The following is a 21,552-nucleotide window of genomic DNA, read 5'->3' as shown; positions in this document are numbered from 1 at the left end:
CACCATTTTGTTGAGGAGTTCTGGGACAAGAGAAATCATGTGCAATTCCATAGGAATCAAACAGACTCTCAAACTTGTCATTCTCAAACTCTCCACCATGGTCACTTCTGACACGCACAATCCTACAAGCCTTCTCGTTTTGCACTTGGGCTATGAAGGTAGAGAACACAGCATGAGACTCATCCTTGCGGGTTAGAAATTTTACCCATGTCCAGCGGCTATAGTCGTCAACAATGACCATTCCATATCTTTTCCCACCTATAGACTCAGTTTTCACTGGTCCAAACAGGTCGATATGCAGAAGTTCCAACGGCCTTGAGGTAGAGCCAACATTCTTTGCCTTGAAAGGGACTTTTGTGAATTTGCCTTTCTGACATGCTTCACAAAGAGCGTCTGAAGAGAACTTCAGAGTGGGTAAGCCCCTGACAAGGTTTAGCTTGCTCAGCTGAGAAATCTTTCTCATACTGGCATGCCCTAACCGTCTATGCCATACCCATTGCTCTTCATTAAGAGACAGAAGGCACTTCACATTCTGAGCCTCCAACTCAGATAATCTGATCTTATAAATGTTGTTCTTCCTCTTGCTGTTAAACAGAACAGAGCCATCGATCTGACTTACAGCCCGGCAGGACTTTTGATTGAAGATAACATCATAACCCTTGTCAGCTAATTGACTTATAGACAATAAGTTATGAGTTAAGCCGTCTACCAATAAAACATTGTCAATGCATGGACTACTATCTACACAAATAGTACCAGTACCAACAATTTTACCCTTTTCGTTGCCACCAAAGCCAACTTCGCCTCCAGGCTTAAGTTTTAGCTCTTGGAACATACGCCTTTCTCCCGTCATGTGACGCCAGCATCCACTGTCCAGATACCATGATTGGTGTTTCAGTGGAGTTATCAAGGATATCTGCAACATAGATAATCTTATCCTTAGGTGCCCATTTTCTGGGTCCTCTCTTGTTAGTTACCCCAGAGGTTCTGATCACCTTGGGTTTCTCAACATGATAATGTAAAGGAATTTTTGCATGATATTTAGACATGGAGAAAGATCCCTTTTTAAGAGGAGGTTTAGCAACTTCAGCAGGTAAAGGATCAGGCAATATGGTACCAGAGGGAACAAAGCATTCATACAAAGATTTAGCTTTAGGCATAGAAGGCTCATTTCTAATTGGTTTAGAATAGCCAATGCCATGCATTCCATTTCTGCTTACGCCATAGATCATTGAAGCCATTAAGCTTCTATCTACGCTTTTAGCCAGGAATCTTTGAAAAGTTTTTCATACTTAGATTCATGCTTACTATCAGAGGCATCGCAGGCAATAACTTCTTCTAACTTAGCAATTTGATTCTTAAGCACAGAGTTAGTATTCACTAAAGCATGCTTATCATTTTTCAAATCAGAAATGATTTTCTCATGTTCAGAAGGAGTCTTAGAAACAGCAGATAAGTTCTTTTTCAGCTTCTTATGCTTAGACAATAAGGAGTTATACTTATCCATGATATCAGACAAAGCATGTTTCAGTTCAGAGGTTGAGAAAGAAGCGAATACCTCATTTTCATCGTCTGAGTTAGGATCTCCTTCTGATTCTGAGTCAGAGTCAACAACATCCTTTGACTCTTCTCCTTTGTCTTTGACAATGGCCATGAGTCCTTGGACTTCACCATCAGAGTCAACATCCTCTGACTCTGATTCATCAAAAGTCACCATCAGACTTTTCTTGGTCTTGAAGTGCTTCTTTGGCCTCTTGTCCTTCTTCAACTTTGGACAGTCACTTTTGTAGTGCCCTGATTCTTTGCACTCAAAGCATGTGACTTCCTTAATTGAGGAATTCTTCTGACCTGAGGATTCAGACTTTCCTTTGGCCTTTCCAGAGCCTTTGTACTTGCTCTGCCTGTGCTTCCAGATACGGTTGAGTCTTTTAGAGATCAGAGTCAGCTCATCTTCATCAGAATCTTCTAATGCTTCTTCAGATTCTTCTGCTTCAGCTTGAAGAGCTTTTGACTTCTCTGCTTTAGCCTTCTCAGATTTGGATTTCAAGGCTATTGACTTCTTCCTCAGATCTTGCATCTCTGAGCGCTTCAGCTCATGGCACCTATGTATGCTGATGAGTTCTTCTAAACTCATACGCTCAACATCTCTCGTAAGCTCTATTGAAGTCACCAAGGGCATCCAGCTTTCAGGAAGACTTTTGATGACCCTTATGACATGATCTTTTGTTGTGTAGCTCTTGTTGAGAGGTCGTATTCCAGCTACAAGCAACTGAAATCTGGAAAACATTTCTTCAATGGACTCGTTTGGCTCCATGATGAAGGATTCATACTTTTGGATCAAAGACAATGCCTTTGATTTTTTGAATTTCTTGTTTCCTTCATGAGACATCTTTAGGGATTCAAAGATACCCTTTGCATACTCACGATCTGTAATCTTCTAGTACTCTTCATAAGAGATAGCACTTAGAAGAATTGCTCTAGCCTTGTGATGTTGTGAGTAAAGCCTCTTTTGATCTGCAGTCATCTCTGACCTTGGGATCTTCTTGCCTTCTTCATCAACTGGATGCTCATAGCCATCCACAATAATATCCCAGAGATCTGCATCAAAACCCAGAAAGAAACTTTCAAGTCTATCTTTCCAATATTCGAACCTTTGACCGTCGAACATGGGAGGCTTTGCATTGTAACCATCTTTTTGAGTTTCACTGGTGGTAGCCATTGTTTTTCACACCGGCCCGGATCACTGAACACTGTTAGGTGTGGTAATCAGAACTTGCGCTCTGATACCAATTGAAGGTATGAAAACGGTAGAAAGGGGGGAGTTTGAATAACGTTTTCAAAAATAAAACTTCCACCTTAAAGATTTGAACAAATCTTTCGAGAACAAAGTGCTTAAGATAAGAGATAGAAAAGCACACAAGGATTTTATCCTGGTTCACTTGATAAATCCCTCAAGCTAATCCAGTCCACCCGTTAAGGTGATTTCTTCCTTCTTAGAATGAAGGCAATCCACTAATCAGGTAAATGTTACAACTGCACTTGAAACCTACAAGTGAATAACAATTACACTGACTTACTTCACACTAAGATTCACTCGCTTAGTCTTCTCTAGGATCCGATCAAACTTGATCTCCTAAAGGTAACTAAACAACTGTTTAAGAAAGAATGTTTACAAAGAATTTGCTTCTGAAAAGCTAATAGTAAACACAATGAATTCAGATGAAAGAATGCTTAGAAGGTTTTTGAATATAGCTTGCGCGTGTGAGATTCTTCCAACCGCATCTTTCAATCTTCGGCCTCTATTTTTACTCCAAGGATTAGGGTTTGAACGCTGCATGGGAATGCTACCGTTGGAGGGCAGTTCTGGAAATTCCAGCTTCTGCTGTGGCTGAGAATGTTAGGTAGGTCGTCAGGATAGTACAATTGCTTTTGTACTTGGATAGTGACTTGACCTTTAAACCTAGTAGACTTCTGATCAGGGGAATGCTTCATGTTGGAACTTGTGAAGCCAGTTGATCAGAGTCAGAAGGAAGCACAGATCCTCTGACCGTTGTATCTTCTGATTCTGAACTCAGAGGGAAGTACATGGTCTTCAGAGTCATCTTGCTTCTGGACATCAGAGTTTCCACTTTTCAGCTTCTGGATCTTCAGAGTCTTCTACACCATCAGAACATCTGAACCTTCAGAGTTTCTTGGTTGTCAGAACGTCTGGATCTTCAGAACTTCAAGTGACTGAGTCCATATCAGAGCTTGTGTGACTTCAGATCTTCTGAAGCGTTTCTACTGTTCAGAGTGAACATAGATGCTGCGAAAGCGTTGCTTGGGTCACTTTTTATGCACAGTGCTTCTGATTTGTGTGAGATTAAATTGAGGTCAGAGCCTGTAAATAGCACACTCAGAAAAACACGTTAGAGTACCATAATTGTTCATACTAAAATGTTAACTTGTAATCATCAAAACATAGAGTTGTACTACTCGATCAAAACTTGATCTTACAGTTTTGCCCACGCCTGTGCGTGGAGGAGGCCACACACATGCGTGGATTAACGCTGGAAACTCTAGGTATCTTGTACTTTTTGGAACAAAACTTAGAGTTTTAGTTCCTTGGAGCTTGTGGGAGGCTTCTTGGCACTCTTATTTCAGGTTTTTATTCTTTTAATTTGCATGATGAATTCTCTAGCCATTCTTGGCTAGTTTTCTTTGTACTTTGGGTGAAGTGAACCTTAGCTTTGATTATGTTTTGAACTTCTGAGTTTCTTATATGAATAAAGTTTCCTTTATATGTATCTTCTCTCTGTTTCAATACTCTCTTGAATGCATGCAAATGTTTGGCTTTCTTCTTGCACAACGATAGTTGGTAAGGATTAAGGGACTTGTGATTAGATTGATTTGTTTACTACCACTTAGGTATAAGGGTGAGAACTTATTGTGTTGGCCTGAACATAGAACAATAATTCTTCAATTGAATTGACTAGATACTAAGGTATTAGGCTTAGCAACCTGAGATTGAATGATTTGCTTGATTAAGGTATTAAAAAGTGAAGGTAAAGGCTATATCACAATAGAAAGGATTCTAAACTTCATATAAGGACTTGGTTGTAAGAAACATAATTGGACTAAGTGAAACTTTACCCAGGGTACTTCTTTATCTGAATTACAATTCTTGCTTATCATCAAAAGTGTATTTAACACAACAAAACTCAAACTTATATTTTTTTCTTTTTACATTCTAAACACTAAACTCTTAGAAGCAATTGATGAACAACTATCCCTGTGGTTCGACAATCTTTTATATTACTTCGATCAATCCATACACTTGCGGAATTGCTATCACTATCCCAAATCAAACCAATTCTGATCAGGCAACTCAGATTCTGCCTCCAGCCTCTAAAGCTGAAACTTCTGCTCAAGCTGTGTCTGAAGCAACAAGCTCTAACTGTGTTGCTGCCACTCAACCTTCTCCTCAACCAAACCTCCCAATCAATCCCTACACATATCCAGAACCAACCAACCTTCTGGAATGCATTAATGTTTTTAATGAAAGGGCAACAACGAGGTTGAGGAACCTCTACGTTGTCACTGACTTTAGTGAAAAGCCTAATCTGGTTGATGCTCAATGGGAGCCATTCCTTAGCTGGATGCAAGGCTATTTTGACGATATGCATGCCTTTGCTGATCAAGAGCGCTTTGATAGAGTTGAGGTTGCGAAAGTGAAGAAGCAAGTCATGACTGAGCGAAGACAAGTTCTGAGAGAATCCAAGATCTTTGAAGTTCTGAGAGAAGCCATTCAGAATACAAGAAACCGTGATGAACATTCTGAAGAGGACAAGGCAAGAAGAGCTGAAGCTGAAGCCAAGGAAGCTGAATTGGAAAGACTTGTTGCTCAAGCTGAAGAGATGGCTAGAGCTGCTGGTGCTAGACTTGAGGCTGCCAAGGCTGAAGCTGCTCAGAAGGAGGCTGCTCGCTTGGAAGCTATGGAAAGAGCTGCTACGTTAGAAGCTGAAGCTGCTGCCTTGAAGACTCGAGTTCTTGCATCTGCCTCTGCTTCTGAAGCTACTACAGTTCCTATTACAACCTCTGCTATGGTTGTAGGCTCTGCTTTAGCTGCAACGTCTGCTTCTGAAACTTCAACTATTCAAGATGCACCAACTGCTTCTGCTCAACTTGATCTTACTACAATTGTGTCAAGACTTGATAGTTTTCAGAGGCAAATTGATGAGCAAGCTGCTTTCAAGAAAAGCATGCAAGAGATGATTGCAGCTATCATGAAGAGGCTCCCAGATCCCAAACCCTAGTCTCCTAGGATTTCCTTATGTTTCTATCTCCTTCTAACGTTTTGATTAGTTTCTTCTTCTATGCTTTGTTTTTCTCTTCATTTCTTTTGTTATCTTAATAGTTTTTCAGTTATTCTTTTTTTTATCATGTTCACATGTTTGCTTGTTATTAGTTATTTATCTTCATATCGTTTCTACATTATTTTAAGATCACTTTCTATCACATCACACACAAACAAAACGTTTTAAACTCATAACATCATTTTATTCATTAATATTTCATTTTACATTCAAAGCAGAGGATTTTCCCTCATTATATTATACCGTTGGCGTATTGCTGCCAACTGCCTATCAAGAAATTGCATCTGTGTCTCAAGCTGTGTCAGCTCCTGCCTGAACTCTTCTTTCTGCTCCTCTGCCTCCTCTGCTTGAAACTCCAGCTTTGTTTCACAAGCAAAGATCTCCATGCTGATGCCAGCATGCTGATGAAAGAGATCACCCATCTCTTCCACGAACTCCAGAAAGATTCGCAGAGTAGAATCAAGAAACCATTTCCCAAGATGTTACTGAGAAAACTGATGAAAGTCTTCAATTCACTTGGCCGGTGCTCCTCAAACTTCTTTTATTTCTTTTCCTTCTGCATTCATATATTTGCTTTGCTTCTGAAAAATTCTTTTCCTGATCTTGCTTATGTTTTATAATTTAACTATCTTTTTTTTGGTTTTGTGAACATAGTCATTTTCTAAGGGGGACTACCTAGTACTTCAAAACTAAGTTTTTCACACTCTTAGCCCTTTTTGCTTATGACAAAAAGGAGGAGTACAACTCAGTTTTTGATGTGTTATTTTGCTTTTGGAGAATTTCAAGTGATCAATCATATCACTATAGATCTTTCACGAGGCACTAGCAAAGAATACATCTCACTTCTTCTGTAGTGACCATATGCTCTGATTCCTTTAATAGCTCTGATACTCTAACACTTCTATCTTTATGTCCAACTATTAAATGCCTGACTCTGATTGATACATCTCTCTGATCACTTTATTGATTTTAGCTCAGAATCTAGACTATTCTAACGTTTTTATTAAGTCATAGATTCAGGGGGGAGCTGAGCTCAGAACCAAGCTCATTACTTGGATTCAGAAGGAGCTATATAAACTATATACATCAGGATAAGTTTAACTCTGATACCTTAAACTCTGAGTATATTCAGTTTACTGTTTAAAAATTGTTCATCAAAATACTTGGTTTTGTCATCATAAAAAAGGGGGAGATTGTAAGACCAAGATTTGGTCAGGTGGTACAACTCTATGTTTTGATGATAACAAGTTTATTATTATGTATAAATGTTGGTCAATCAGCAAGTGTAAAGAATCTACCTGGTTTTAATTTATCGAACCACGGGGAATTGGAATGTGAATTTAGTTTAAGCCTCGAGTTAACGGTAGGAAAGCGAGTAAAATTCAGTTTTAAGTTGATTGATTGTTTGGTTACTTAGTGAACAAGCTAACAAAGATAAGTATGTAATGATCAATGGTGAGAATGCCTTGGGTTCTTTCTTGACTAATCCAGTTCTAATCAACCTATTCTATCCACATAACTCTGTGTCTCTCCTGGATGTTCTAGCCTAATCAATCATCTATCGATGCCACGCATAGACAATCCTCTCTAGCCAAAAGATAGGCACAATTCCTTGATAACCTAAACATTTGCTAAAGGCATTAAGCATGCAATTCAGGCCAACAAACCCCAACCCTTCCTCTATTCCTAGTAGCAAGCATAGAAGAGGTAATCCCACAACAAGTCCCTAATCTATAACCAACTTCCGTTCTATTATAGAAAAGCATAAAGCTAGCACGCGTTCTAACTTGAAACATAAAACATGGATATGAGATTCAAGGGTTTACTCAGCAGATTCATGAATAAAAATAGGAATTAAGATTAAAACATCATAAGTCTTACAAAGAACCCGAAGTAAAAGGGGTTTAGCCAAGCATGACTATAGAACCCATACAAGAAAGAAAGGATAAAACCTGGAACATGGACTTGGAGAAAGCTTCTCCTCAAGCTCTAGAGCCTAACCTTACTTCTAACTTATTTAGGAATGTATAGAAATGACAAAAGTTACAAAATAAATGACAAAAATCCTATTTACCCTAAAAACACTACTAAACTAGGGTCATCAATGAACAATTATGGTACCCTAACGTTTGTCTTTTAAGTTGTGACAAACAGGCTCTGACTCATACTCAAAGAATATATATCAGAAGTTGAAGAAAAGAGAGTAACCAGTGTAACGCTTCTGCAATCAATTCTTCTGAACAATAGCAAACGCTTCAGATACTCTGAAGATTAAAGCTCTGATGTGGACTCTGAAAGACTCAAGCACTGATGCTCTGAAGACCAGATGTTCTGAGTGAACGATCCGTAAGCTGAAGACTTGAATACTCTGGAGTCTAAGAGTAATCTGGCTCACAAGACCAAAAGTACTTCATGTTTTGAAGACCAGAAGTTTAAGTGAACGGTCCAGAATTAGAAGTTCTGAAGGTTAGAAGATCCAAGCTTCCTTCTGACTCTGATCACATTGCTTCACATTACAAGTTCCAACATGAAGCGTCGCCAAGATCAAGAGTCAACTAGGCTAAGGCAATGTCATTGTCATTCGTACAAAAGCAAGTGTACTATTCAGACCGCCTTACCTACGACGTACAGCCATAGCAGGCTCTGGAAATCCCAGAACTGCCCTCCAATAGATGGATTCTTTCAACGGATATAAACCCTAAACCTTGGAGTATTTAAAGGCTGAAGATAGAAGAAATTGGCTAAGAAATTTTGTGCATACTCGAGTGAAAATATTCAAACCGATTCTCTTAGCAATCTTTCTTCACTGTTCTTATTTGTGTTTACCTCTGCTTGATTAGAAGCAAACCATTATATGCCAAACCTTTTCTCAAACAGATTGTTTGTATTCCTTAAGGGACCAAGTTGGTCAGATCCTTGAGAAGACTAAGATTTGTGTATCTTAGTGAGTACTTGTTCATTGTATTGTTAGTCACTGAGCAAGGTTGCTAGTGCAGTTGTAACAATCATTGAATAGTGGATTGCCTTCATTCTAAGAAGGAAGAAATCACCTTAACGGGTGGACTGGATTAGCTTGAGTGATTTATCAAGTGAACCAGGATAAAATACTTGTGTGCTTTTTTTCATCTCTTTATCTCTTGCACTTAGTATTCTTGTATCCGAAAGATTTGCAAAAATCTTAAAGGGAAGACTTGTAAGTTCAAAACCCTATTCAAACCCCCCTTCCTAGTGTTTTTCATACCTTCAAGTCAGTTATTACACAAATCCCTAATTTTCCTCTAAGTTTTTCAAACTGTGCTACATCCAAGGCCTTAGTAAAAATATCTGCTGACTGCAAATTTGTTTCCACATGCTCAAGAGTAATAACATTTTCTTCAACCAAATCTCTGATAAAGTGATGACGAATATCAATGTGTTTAGTACGACTATGTTGAATAGGATTCTTTGAGATGTTGATGGCGCTCAAGTTGTCACAGTTCAATGTCATAACATCTTGTAGAACATTGTATTCTTTTAACAAATGCTTCATCCACAGTAACTGTGTGCATCCACTTCCAGCAGCTATATACTCAGCTTCGGCAATAGATAAGGAAACACAGTTTTTTTTTGCTGAACCAAGGGATAAGATTATTCCCCAAAAAGAAACATCCTCCTGCAGTAGATAGGGAAACACAGTTTTGTCATCTGCATTTCTTGCCCAATCTGCATCACAGTATCCCACAAGACTAGAATTTGTATGATGAGCATAGAAGATTCCATAGTCACTCGTACCACTAACATACTTGATAATCCTCTTCACTTGAACAAGATGACTTTCCTTATGAGCAGCTTGATACCTTGCACACACTCCAACTGGAAAGGCAATGTCAGGTCTACTAGCAGTTAGGTACAGAAGACTGTCTATCATACTTCTGTAAAGACTTTGATCAACATCAGGACCACTATCATCTTTTGTCAACTTGATATGAGTAGCTGCAAGAGTTTTCTTATGAGTTGAACCTTCAAGTCCAAACTTCTTGACTAATTCTTTGGCATACTTGCTCTGTGAGATGAACATAGAGTCTTCCATCTGTTTTACTTGCAATCCCAGGAAGTAATTTAATTCACCAACCAAACTCATCTCAAACTCAAATTTCATATGTTGAACAAAAGGATCTACCATGTGGTCTGACATCTCTCCAAAGACTATGTCATCTACATATATCTGAGGTATCATAAGATTCTCACCATCACTTTTCACAAATAGGGTCTTGTCTATTCCTCCCTTGCTATATAACCCTTACTTATCAGGAATTCAGTCAATCTTTCATACCAAGCCCTTGGTGCTTGTTTCAATCCATATAAAGTCTTCCTCAACTTGTAAACATGTTCTGGAAAGGTTGGATCTGCAAAGCCCTTTGGTTGTTCTACGTAGACTTCCTCATTTAGATATCCATTTAAGAAAGCACTCTTTACATCCATGTAGAACAACTTGAATTTCAGTAGACATGCTACTCCCAACAATAATCTGATCGATTCCAATAGAGCAACAGGGGAAAAAGTCTCATCAAAATCAATTCCTTCAATATGAGTACCCTTGAGCAACTAATCTGGCTTTGTTTCTTGTCACAGTACCATTTTCATATAACTTGTTTCTGAAAATCCACTTGGTACCAATCACATTCACACCTTCTGGTCTAGGAACTAGATCACATACTTCATTCCTCTTGAATTGACTCAGTTCTTCCTGCATGACATTGATCCAGTACTCATCAGTTAGGGCCTCCCTGATGTTCTTTGGCTCAACCTTGGAGATAAATCAAGCATTTGCAATAATGTCTCTAGATTTCATAATAACTCCTTCATTTAGATTCCTAATTATGTTATCTTTGGGATGGATCTTCTGAATCCTGATTGAAGGAACGACCTCCTTAGATGACTCCTGCTCATTTTCTTCTTCTGGTTCTATGTCAGACCGGATGCCAGTGACATTTGGTCTCTCATCTACTATCTGAGGCACATTATCATCTCCATCTGTATTGACTTCTTTCATATTGTTTACACTGTCATCCACAACCACATTTATGGACTACATCATAGTCTTTGTGCAAGAATTGAAAACTCTGTAAGCCTTGCTATTTATTGAGTAACACAGAAATATCCCTTCATCACTCTTGGGATCAAGTTTCCTTCTTTGTTCTCTATCAGTTAAAATGTAACATCTACTTCCAAAGACATGAAAGTACTTAACAGTAGGCTTCTTCCCCTTCCACAACTCATATAAGGTGGAATCAGTTCCTGAACATAGAGTTACCCTGTAGTGAATATAGCAAACAGTGTTTATAGCCTCAGCCCATAAGTGATAATGAACTTTCTTCGCATGAAGCATCACTCTAGAAGATTCTTGCAGTGTTCTGTTCTTTCTTTCTACCACACCATTCCGTTGTGGAGTAATAGGAGCAGAAAACTCATGCTTGGTTCCTTCATTTCCACAATATTCTGAGAATTTGCCATTCTCAAATTACTTTCCATGATCACTTCTGATTCTCACAATTCTATAGCCCTTCTCTATTTGGAGTTGCTGACTTAGTTCTCTGAATACTTCAAAAGTTTCTGATTTTTCTCCAAGAAAGCTCACCTAAGTGAATCTTGAAAAATCATCAACACAAACAAACACATACCTATTCCCACCAAAGCTTTCTTTGTGCATTGGTCCCATTAAGTCCATGTGCAGCAGTTCCAAAGATCTTGTTGTACCAACCTGAGTCAATTTCTTGTGAGAAGTCTTGGTATGCTTTCTAATCTGGCATTCTCCACACACTTTGTCTTCTTCAATCTTCAGTCTGGGAATACCTCTGATGGCTTCTTTAGATATGACCTTCTTCATGCTTGTAGGGTTAAGATGCCCTAATTTTCAATGCCACAACTTTGCTTCATCTTCCTTTGATACAAAGCACAATGAAGACATAGCCTTGTTTTATGGAGACCACATGTAGCAATTGTCTTTGGATCTCACTCCAGTCATGACAACTTCCTCATTCTCATCAGTAACTGTGTAACCAACTTTGTTGAATGAGACACTTAGATCCAAGTCACATAGTGGACTTATGCTAATCAGGTTAGCAGTTAAGCCTTCCACCAGTAGAACATTACTCAGATTTGGAGAACCACCACTTACAATCTTTCCAGATCCCTTGATCTTTCCTTTAGCACCGTCACCAAAAGTGACAAAGCTTGTTGAGTGTGGTTTGATATTTTCTAGGTACATCTTCACACCGGTCATGTGCCTGGAACATCCACTATCAAAGTACCAATCCTCCTTAGAAGATAATCTTAGAGAGGTGTAGGAAACAAGTGCAGTTACATTGTTCTTAGGTTTCCACACTCTTCTCTTTGGACTAGCATAAGTGTACATCTTAGTAACTTCCCAGTGTTGAGGTGTAACATCCCACTTTTCCTCCACTAATTTAATAAGCTCTTATGAGTATTATTACTATTATGTTGTTGTTGATGTGTTTAAAATTTAAAATAGGAAGATAATATATGTTATGATGTAAATAATTATTTCCATGATCAAAGTTTGAATATTAAAAAGCCTTATTATGAATTTGTTAGGAATAAAATTAAAGAAAATTCAAATAAAATAATATAGTTTGACAAAGTGAAGAAAACCCAAACCCCATTCACACACACCTTAACTAATTCATAGACTTGATTAATTAAGCTGCAATCAGATGTATTAATTGGGGCTTAGTGCATGAAGCATAACACTTGGCTTCATGATGAAGAGACAAGTTCAACACCACTTGCATGTCTTTATGCATGAACCTTCATAGGCACTTGTCATCCAATCCTTTCACCTCTTGGCCTATAAATTCAAACCTTCAACACCTCTGATGATCAAGCCACGCCCCAGACCTGACCTGAGCCTTAGAGCAAGAGAGAGAAGATCTCATTTCTCTCTTAAAGTCTCTAACTTAGCCTTTCATTCATCTTCCTTGTTCTTCACAAAAACCACTTCAATCCTTCCCAAAAACCATTCAAACATGCTTATGGGTGAGTGAGAGTCGAATCTGGAAAGTTTGGAGAGATTTTGGGCACGAAATAAGTGATTCTGGGCAGTTTTTCATCTAGTTCATCAGGCAGATGAATTTTCCGGCGAGTGCACCAGAAAATCAACGACTTTAAACGCGTCTATCTCTCTCGTCCAGCGTCCAATCACGTAGATTCAACCACCATATTTCCTATCTAAGAGAGAAGAATCCATATCTGTACCCAGTTCATCTCTGGCGACGAGCGCCGCCGCTGGGTTCGTCTTCTCCGGCGAGAAGCTCGCCGGAGTTTTCCAGAATTTTCCAGAAGTGTGTTTCAGGTTCCTTTTTGCTTTCCAAACTCATTTCTGACCTTATTTTAACAATTTAGAACATGAAAAACATAGTTTTAACTAGTGGGCACTTGAGTTTCAAGATTAAACTTAAATGGCACCATACATGTTCATTTTTGATCGAACTGGACTCCCTGGACAGCCTAGGACTGTTATAATTAATTCTGTAATCATTTGGTATCCTAAAATTAAATTTTACAGGTCTGGGAACGAACTAGAAGTAGTAGAGAACAATAATTCGAATTTCACCTTCTTTATCTCCATTAAAATGGCCTTGGACATGTCTGGATGGCTATGGACGTACATAATTCTTGTTGTACTCATTTAACTGATGCTGTGGTAGTAATGACCTGATCTGAAATAGGAGAAAGAACTTCAGTTTTAGTTTTTCCCATGAAACTCTAGTTTTTTTTAGCTCTAAAAACCTAACCATGTGAGCTTGAAGAAGAAAGAGACTTAGCTATGTCATAGAACTGAAAAAAAAGGGGTGCTTTGGTTCTGGATAAGCCTCAATGAAGTAGAAGAACTTAATTTATAATTAAACTTGATTAATGTTTGGATTAATTGGTAATTAATTAAGCTTAAAGTAAGCTAAAAATGGTGATTTCATGACCTAGGTTGTATTTCTATTTGATTTTCTAAAATTGTACAGATTTCTAATTGGTTTGGAGTTGGTTCAGATCTGGTTGGTTTGTTAATCAGGGTTAGTTATGTGTTTATTAATCAACTTATTTAGTTTCATGTAGGATTTCTATCAATTCTTAGTCATGTAATGTTAGTCCTAATTAATACAAGGCTTATAATATGATGGTTAAGCAAGAAAAAGACTAAATCAGATTGGTTTGAGATAATTAAATGATTGATATCATTTAGAGGAAAAAAGAATTAAGTAAAGAACTAGTAATATGCTTAAAAGGAGATTATAGATGTAAATGAGTGAAACTCAATGAATTAATTAAAAATAACTTCATTAAGAAAAGCATGATGTGTTTGATATGCTAAGTTGAATGTAAATGCAAATTTATTGCAGAGGAAACTCAAGAGAATTAACGGATGCAATAATCACCAAGAACTAAGGTAAGGGGGGGAGAGGTCACCAACCATGATGGGAGAATAATACAAATAAATGAGTATTGGACCCTCCTTAGGTCCCTTGCCTGTTGTTTGTTGTGAATTTTTCTTAACTTGGATGCTTTATGTCATTGATTGACTATGTGGTTAAGAAGATTAAAGTGATATTTGTCTCTTGATGATTTATGAGATTTGGAATCATAACCCTGATTTGTTTTGATGGATTAGCCTTGGCTCTGTGAGCAAGGTGATGTTGATAGATTAGCCTTAGCTCCGTGAGTAAGGTGATGTTGATGGATATGCCTTGGCCCCGTGGGTGAGCTTATGTGACCCTCTAGCTCCGTGAGTAGAGGTGTGATTGATGATTGGTTCCTTGGCTCCGTGAGTAAGGATGTATGTGCACACATGAATTCTCTTGGCTCCGTGAGCAAGAATGATCCTAAGGGATTCCCTTGGTCCCGTGGACAAGGATTTCTTGGCTCCGTGAGCAAGAACGATGTCGTGGTTCTGTGGACAAAGTTTGCTTTGGCTCTGTGAGCAAAGCTACGTTTGATTACTGTTGCTACCCTATTCGAATCAATTACTATGTATATATTTTTTCTTTGGCTCCATGAGCAAAGTCATATGATTCCTACGCTTGATCATCGTTGGTCTTTTGATATGATCAATTGTTATTTATGTTTTGCTCATTTATGTTAAGTTATTCCCTGATGGGATTGAGTTGGAATGCTTCTCACCCCTCTATTGCTGGTTGTGCTTCTTTTCCTTCTATATTTTAGCAACAGATGATGAAGCAGTGGAGATGGAGCACTAAAGTTCGCAGTAGGAAGATAGACAAGTTGAGTAGCTATTAGCAGAAGCAGCTTATGTGAAATATATCTAGAGATGTGTAGTACTTATAGCTGGTTGCTAGTGGCCTGTAATTTAAATAAAGGGATAGAACCCTTTATCAGCTCGTTGTGGTCGACTTGTGGGATCTGGTTTATTCTCTTTTCTTTTGGTGTGCTTATGTGCGATGTTAAGTATGACTAAGATGCATGTAGTGTATGATACCTAATGCTTATGTGTAGTAGTAATGTGATGTTTGTGTGAAAATACTTAGCTTGTTCTCACTAATCGGTAGTTTATCTTATAATATGATAATAACTTGATAATAACAATGAAAGAGAAAAGGGAATAATTCGGGTCGCCACATGAGGCGCTCCATACAACCTGTAACAATAGGGTCTTACATGTCCATGCTTACCACAGTGATGACATCTCCAGGTTGAGCTTCTCATTTTCTGAGTTGGAAGATAAGAATAAGGAATCTGCCGATATCCTTGTTGGACACCATGTTGGGACATTCGGTTTGACATCTTGAATTCAGTCTTCTTCTCTGTAGGAATGAACTTGTTACTGATCTTTTTATTTTCTTCCGATGTGGGGTCTTCAGTATAGCCTAAGCCTGTTATATCCTTTGCAACTTTTCCTGTTTCTAAAATCAAATCAAACACATCAGTTCCTTTATTCAACATATGCACGGATTTTATCATACCTTCAATCTTTGAATTCAACACAGTGACTTCTTCTTGAAGATTGCCATTCAAGATCAGCAAATTCTGCTTCTCCATCTCCAGATCCTTGACAACTCTTTCCAACTTCTTTCCTTTTTCACAAGCATCATTCTAGTTATTGAATAGTAGTTTGTAAGTTTCAGCAAGTTCCACCTTAGATATTTCACCATCACTTGACTCTGTTTCAGAGTTACACTTCACAGTAAGACCCATGACTTGAGGTTCATCTTCCTCTTCTGTATCATCATCAGACCAAGTTGCCACCATTCCTTTTCCTAGTTTCTTTAGATAAGTTCCACATTCTGCTTTAATATGCCCATATCCTTCGCATTCATGACATTGGACTCCTTTGTTTTTGTTGGGTTTGTCTTCTTCCTTGTTTCTGCGAGCAAAACCAGAACTTTTTCCAATCTCAGACCGCTTGTCTGGCACATTTGGTCTAGGCCTTCTTTCAAACCTCCTCATAACTTTGTTGAACTTTCTCCCAAGCAGAGTTATTGCCTTAGACAGATTTTCATCAGATTCTTTCTCACTTGCATCATCATCTTAAGCATTTGACACAAAAGCTATACTTTTGCTCTTCTTGTCTGACCTTTCATTCAATGACTTCTTAAAGGTAGACTTTCATTGAAGATGGCATTTAGTGCTTTTGAGTTTGCTAAAGCTTCATCATCTTCTTCTTTGGTCCATTCTTCCTGAGGCTTCAATTCAGAGGTTGAAGTTCCTTCTTTGTCACTCTTCACCGGGTGCTTCCAACCTTTAACAATGGATTTCCATGTCTTGCTGTCAATGGATTTCAAGAATACTATCATTCGTGTTTTCCAATAGTCATAGTTAGTACCATCCAAGATTGGTGGCCTATGAACAGATCCTTCCTAATACCATAATACCATAATTTCAAGATTGGTGGCCTATGAACAGATCCTCCCTAATACCATAATCCTTGTTGTTGCCCATAATACTAGAATTATCTCCCTAGATCTCACCCAATAGTAGAACAGGGGTGCCTGCTCTAATGCCAATTGAAATTCTGGCAGGTATAGGACGAATAAAAATATTACAGCAAGATAAACAATTGAAAAGATAAAAAGACACAGGACATTGTTAACCCAATTTGGTGCAATATCACATACGCTTGGAGGGTTTTCACCCAAGAGAGATAATCCACTATTATAGAGAAATTGTGCACAAAAGGTCTCACAGGAACTGCCCCAGTTCAACTACATTTTCTATCTAACTCTACCCGTGGAATATTACTTAGGTCTCCCCCTAAGTATGAGAACTCTCTGTCACTCTCTCACACAATCATTACCACAATGATTGAACTCAAGTATGAGTTACAAAGACAGATCTCAAGATCACACAGTAAACACTCAACTCTTAGCTCACAATAATAGCATAAAGGTGCTAAGAGTACAAGCAGTATGAACTTGATAAAAAACCCTAATACAATGATGCGTTCCACACCTAGAGCCTAGGTCTAGGGTTGATGACCCAATTTTAGTAGTGTTTTTATGGACATTTTGTAGTTTATTTTGAGTCTTTTTATTGAGTCTCATGTAGGGTTTCATGCATTATCATGCATTTTTATCTTTCTTTGAGTTTTTACTTTGTTTTGGTAATTTTGTAGTTTTATAGGGACTTTTCTCGCATTTTAAGTAAGTTTAGGACTTGCATGATTTTCTTATGTTATTTGAGGGTCCTCTTTGCTAATAAGCTATTTGAGCTTCTGGATATTTTCCTTGTCTTGTTGGTTAAGTTTTCAGATCAGAAACTGAAGGAGAAAGAAGGCCAAGAACCATGGAATTGATGGAGGACTTAAAAGTGCTTGAAGAGGAATTATGAAGAAGCTAAAAAGCCTTTCCAACGAGCTTCGAGCGCCTAGGCGCTGGGAATTGGCGCCTAAGCGCGGGGAACCTTCCAGAGAGCATGTTTTCAGCTGGAATTGGCGCTCAGGCGCTCTGAATTGGCACCTGAGCGCCCAGACTCGACTGTTTTGCCTATAAATTGGTTTTTAGACATTTCTCTTGTGACCTTTTGTCATTTATCATATTTTCATAAGTTAGAAGAGAGGGTTTGAGTTCTGGAGCTTGAGGAGCTTTCTCTAAGCCCTATGTTTCAGGTTTAATCTTTATCTTCTTGTATGGATTCTAAAGCCATGCTTGGCTAAATCCCTTTTGCTTTGGGTTCTTTGTAAGACTTATGATGTTTTAATCTTAATTCCTATTTCTATTCATGAATCCTCTGAGTAAACCCTTGAATTCCATATCCATGCTTTATGCTTCAAGTTAGAACATGTGCTAGCTTTATGCTTTTCTATAATAGAACGAAAGTTTGTTATAGATTAGGGACTTGTTGTGGGATTACCTCTTCTATGCTTGCTACTAGGAATAGAGGAAGGGTTGGGGTTTGTTTACCTGAATTGCATGCTTAATGCCTTTAGCAAATGTTTAGGTTATCAAGGAATTGTGGCTATCTTTTGGCTTGAGAGAATTGTCTATGCGAGGCATCGATAGATGATTGATTAGGCTAGAACATCAAGGAGAGACTTAGAGTTTTGTGGATAGAATAGGTTGATTAGAACTGAATTAGTCAAGCAAGAACCCAAGGCATGCTCACCATTGTCCTCACACACTTATATTTCAATTGCTTATTAATTAATCACCAAAACAATCAACCTTTAAAACTGAATTTTACTCGCTTTCCTACCGTGAACTCGAGGCTTAAACTGAATTCTCATACCAATTCCCTGTGGTTCGATAAATTAAAACCGGGTAGATTCTGTACACTTGCAGATTGACCAACAAGTTTTTGGCGCCGTTGCCGGGGAATTGTTTGTGGTTTTTGGTTTAAGCTTTTAGTTTGTGGTTTTATTTATTTATTTATTTTTTTGTTTTTATCTTTGTCTAGAATTGGTGCTACTAATCTTTCTCTGTTTGAGTGTCACACTTTCAGGTTGCTCTCGATAGAGACACCGTCATGGGTGGCCATCTGACGGAGGAGGAGATGCAAGCCCATATCGAGGCAAGAATCCAAGATGGGATCACCCTCCGATTATGTGAACAAGAAGTTGAGAATGCCAACCGGTCTCTTCGGGAACTCACTTCGGCTACCATGAGTTATGACTATCCCGGGAGCATTGTCTTTCCCGAGGGAGTGGGAAACTTTAAGTTGAGACCGGCATTCATCAACTTGGTGAGCCAAAACCAATATGGTGGAGGTACTTTGGAAGATCCACATGCTCACACGGAGAGGTTCATCTGGAATTGCTACACTTACCGGGTGAACAATGTTCCGGCGGATGCAATTCGGTTGAGCTTGTTTCCATTTTCTTTGAAGGACACCGCTAAGGAATGGTTGAATTCTCAGCCTCAAGGGAGCTTCACTACTTGGGAAGACTTAGCGGTAAAGTTCACAACAAGGTTCTTCCCAAGAGCCCTTTTGAGGAAATTGAAAAAAGACATCATGAATTTTGTGCAACCCACTGAAGAAAATCTCTATGAAGCTCGAGAGCGTTTCAAGAAGCTCTTGAGGAAATGTCCTCAACACAATCCCACCCAAGCTGTATTGGTTGCAACATTTTATGATGGTCTACAATACTCTTGGAGGTTTGGCCTAGATGCGGCTTCAAATGGCGAGTTCGATGCTCTTTCCCCACGAGCGGGGTATGACTTAATAGAAAAGATGGCAGCGAGAGCCATGAACTCTGAAAATGATCGCGAAACCCGAAGGAGTAAGTTTGAAGTGGAAGCTTACGACAAGCTCTTGGCCTCCAATAAGCAAATCTCCGAACAAATGGCGGAGATTCAAAATCATATAAATGCGACCAATTTGGTCGGTGCTACAGTAGCCAAAGTGGAATGTGTGCCTATTGGAGGGCCTCATGTTAGTAAATTTTGTACCATGAATAATCAAGGTTTCCGAGGTTAAAGCTCTGGACTATCTCAACAAGTTCAAGAGCAAGTTGGTGAAAATGATGGTGGCAAGAAGAGTTTGGAGGAGTTGGTTGAGACTTTCATCAACCGCATGAAGAACAACTGCAAGAGCCAAGAGGTGGCTATAAAGAACTTGGAAAGTCAAATTGGCCAGCTGGTCAAGCAAATGACCGAGATACCTCAAGGTAAATTTCCTTCCGATACTATCCCCAATCCCGAACAAGAAAATTCTGTTGTTGTTACCACTAGGAGTGGGAGAGTGTTACATGAGTTAAAAAAGCAAATTGAGGGAAAAAGTGAGAAAATAGTTGAGGAGGAAGTGAGTGTTCCTATAAAAACTAGAGTGATGGATGATCCTATTCCTGAGCTTAGCAAAGTTCCATTTCCTAAAGCATTGGCTAAAAAGAATTTGGATAAAAAGTTTTCAAAATTTATGGATGTTTTTAAGAAACTCCATATTGATATCCCTTTTTCCGATGCTTTGGAACAAATGCCTATCTATGCTAAGTTCATGAAGGACATTTTAAATAAGAGAAGGAAGTTGAGTGAGGTTGATGAAACTATCATGATGACCGAGGAGTGTAGTGCCATTTTGCAAAGAAAAATGCCTAAGAAGAGAAGGGATCCCGGGAGTTTTACTATCCCAGTGGAGATTGAGGGGTTGACTGTTGTTGAAGCTTTGTGTGATTTGGGAGCGAGCATCAACTTGATGCCGCTTTGCATGTTTAGAAGGCTGAACTTAGGAGAGGTCACCCCGACCATGCTTTCCTTACAAATGGCGGACCGATCCCTAAAAACACCATATGAGATTGTGGAAGATGTTATGGTGAAGGTGGATAAGTATGTATTCCCTGTGGACTTTGTGGTGCTGGACATGGCAGAGGATGCAAATATTCCTCTCATTCTAGGCCGACCCTTCTTAGCCACAAGTAGGGCTAAGATTGATGTTGATAAGGGTCAGCTCATCCTCCGAGTTGGTAAGGACAAGGTAAGATTTTCAGTTTTCAATCCTAATTCACAAACTAACCTTAATGATAATTTTGTTTGTGATATGATCAAAAGCTTGTCCAGGTCTTCAAAGAAGACCCCCAAGGTAAGTGAAAAAGGTGTTGAGCTTAATCAAGGTCTCATCAAGCTTGTTAGAGAAAACAAGTATGGGGGGTCTAAAGATGAGAATTTCCAAGCCCACATGGCCCGATTCACACAAGCTAGTCACCTTGTAAAAATGGAAGGTGTGACTAGTGATGAGCTCAAGGTTAAGCTCTTCCCTCACTCCTTGAAGGGGGGAGCAAGGATTTGGTACGATGGTTTAGATGAAACCCTCTCTTGGGAGGAATTGTTCCAAAGGTTTTGTGCAAGGTTCCTAACTTGCCCATGTGGTAAGAAGATTGATGGTAAGGAATTTCCTTCCTAACACCAAAGGAAGGAGAGTCCACCGAGGACTATAACTTAGGGCTGCTTGGGAGACAACCCAAGTCTTGTTTTATTTCGCTTGTTTGTTTGTTGCATTTTGTAGGAGGAGAGAGCATGCAACTCAATAGTGGGAGGCGGTTCTATAACCTCCGTGCTTGACTTGGAGAGGAGGTGTATCTCTTTCCTTTAAGTTAATTCATGCATTTTTAGCATATTTTCTCTTTGTAGAACTTTCTTTTCTGTTTCATCATGCATAGTAAGTTAGAGTCGTTTTGGGGTCTTTACTTCCCTATACTCACATGTTGTTGCCCGCAAGTTTTGCTCTCTAACGTGTTGCTGGTTTTGAAAATGTTTTTGTG

General features: G+C 38.9%; 1 long non-coding RNA gene and 1 other non-coding gene across 2 annotated transcripts; one reads left to right on the top strand and one right to left on the bottom strand.

Annotated features, from left to right (window-relative positions):
- The first annotated feature begins 12,623 nt into the window (after positions 1–12,623).
- Positions 12,624–16,356, top strand: LOC130737951 (uncharacterized). Its single transcript, XR_009019047.1, has 3 exons — positions 12,624–13,206; positions 14,249–14,295; positions 15,069–16,356. It is a non-coding gene; the product is annotated as an uncharacterized LOC130737951 (long non-coding RNA).
- Positions 16,357–19,292: 2,936 nt separating this feature from the next.
- LOC130741578 (small nucleolar RNA R71) lies at positions 19,293–19,399 on the bottom strand. Its single transcript, XR_009020469.1, has one exon. It is a non-coding gene; the product is annotated as a small nucleolar RNA R71 (small nucleolar RNA).
- Between the last annotated feature and the right edge of the window lie 2,153 nt (positions 19,400–21,552).

Source organism: Lotus japonicus, chromosome 2, assembly GCF_012489685.1.
Source record: "Lotus japonicus ecotype B-129 chromosome 2, LjGifu_v1.2".
Taxonomy (NCBI): Eukaryota; Viridiplantae; Streptophyta; class Magnoliopsida; order Fabales; family Fabaceae; genus Lotus; species Lotus japonicus.
The sequence above is the reverse complement of the archived record's forward strand: the minus strand, read 5'-3'. Positions and strand labels throughout refer to the sequence as shown.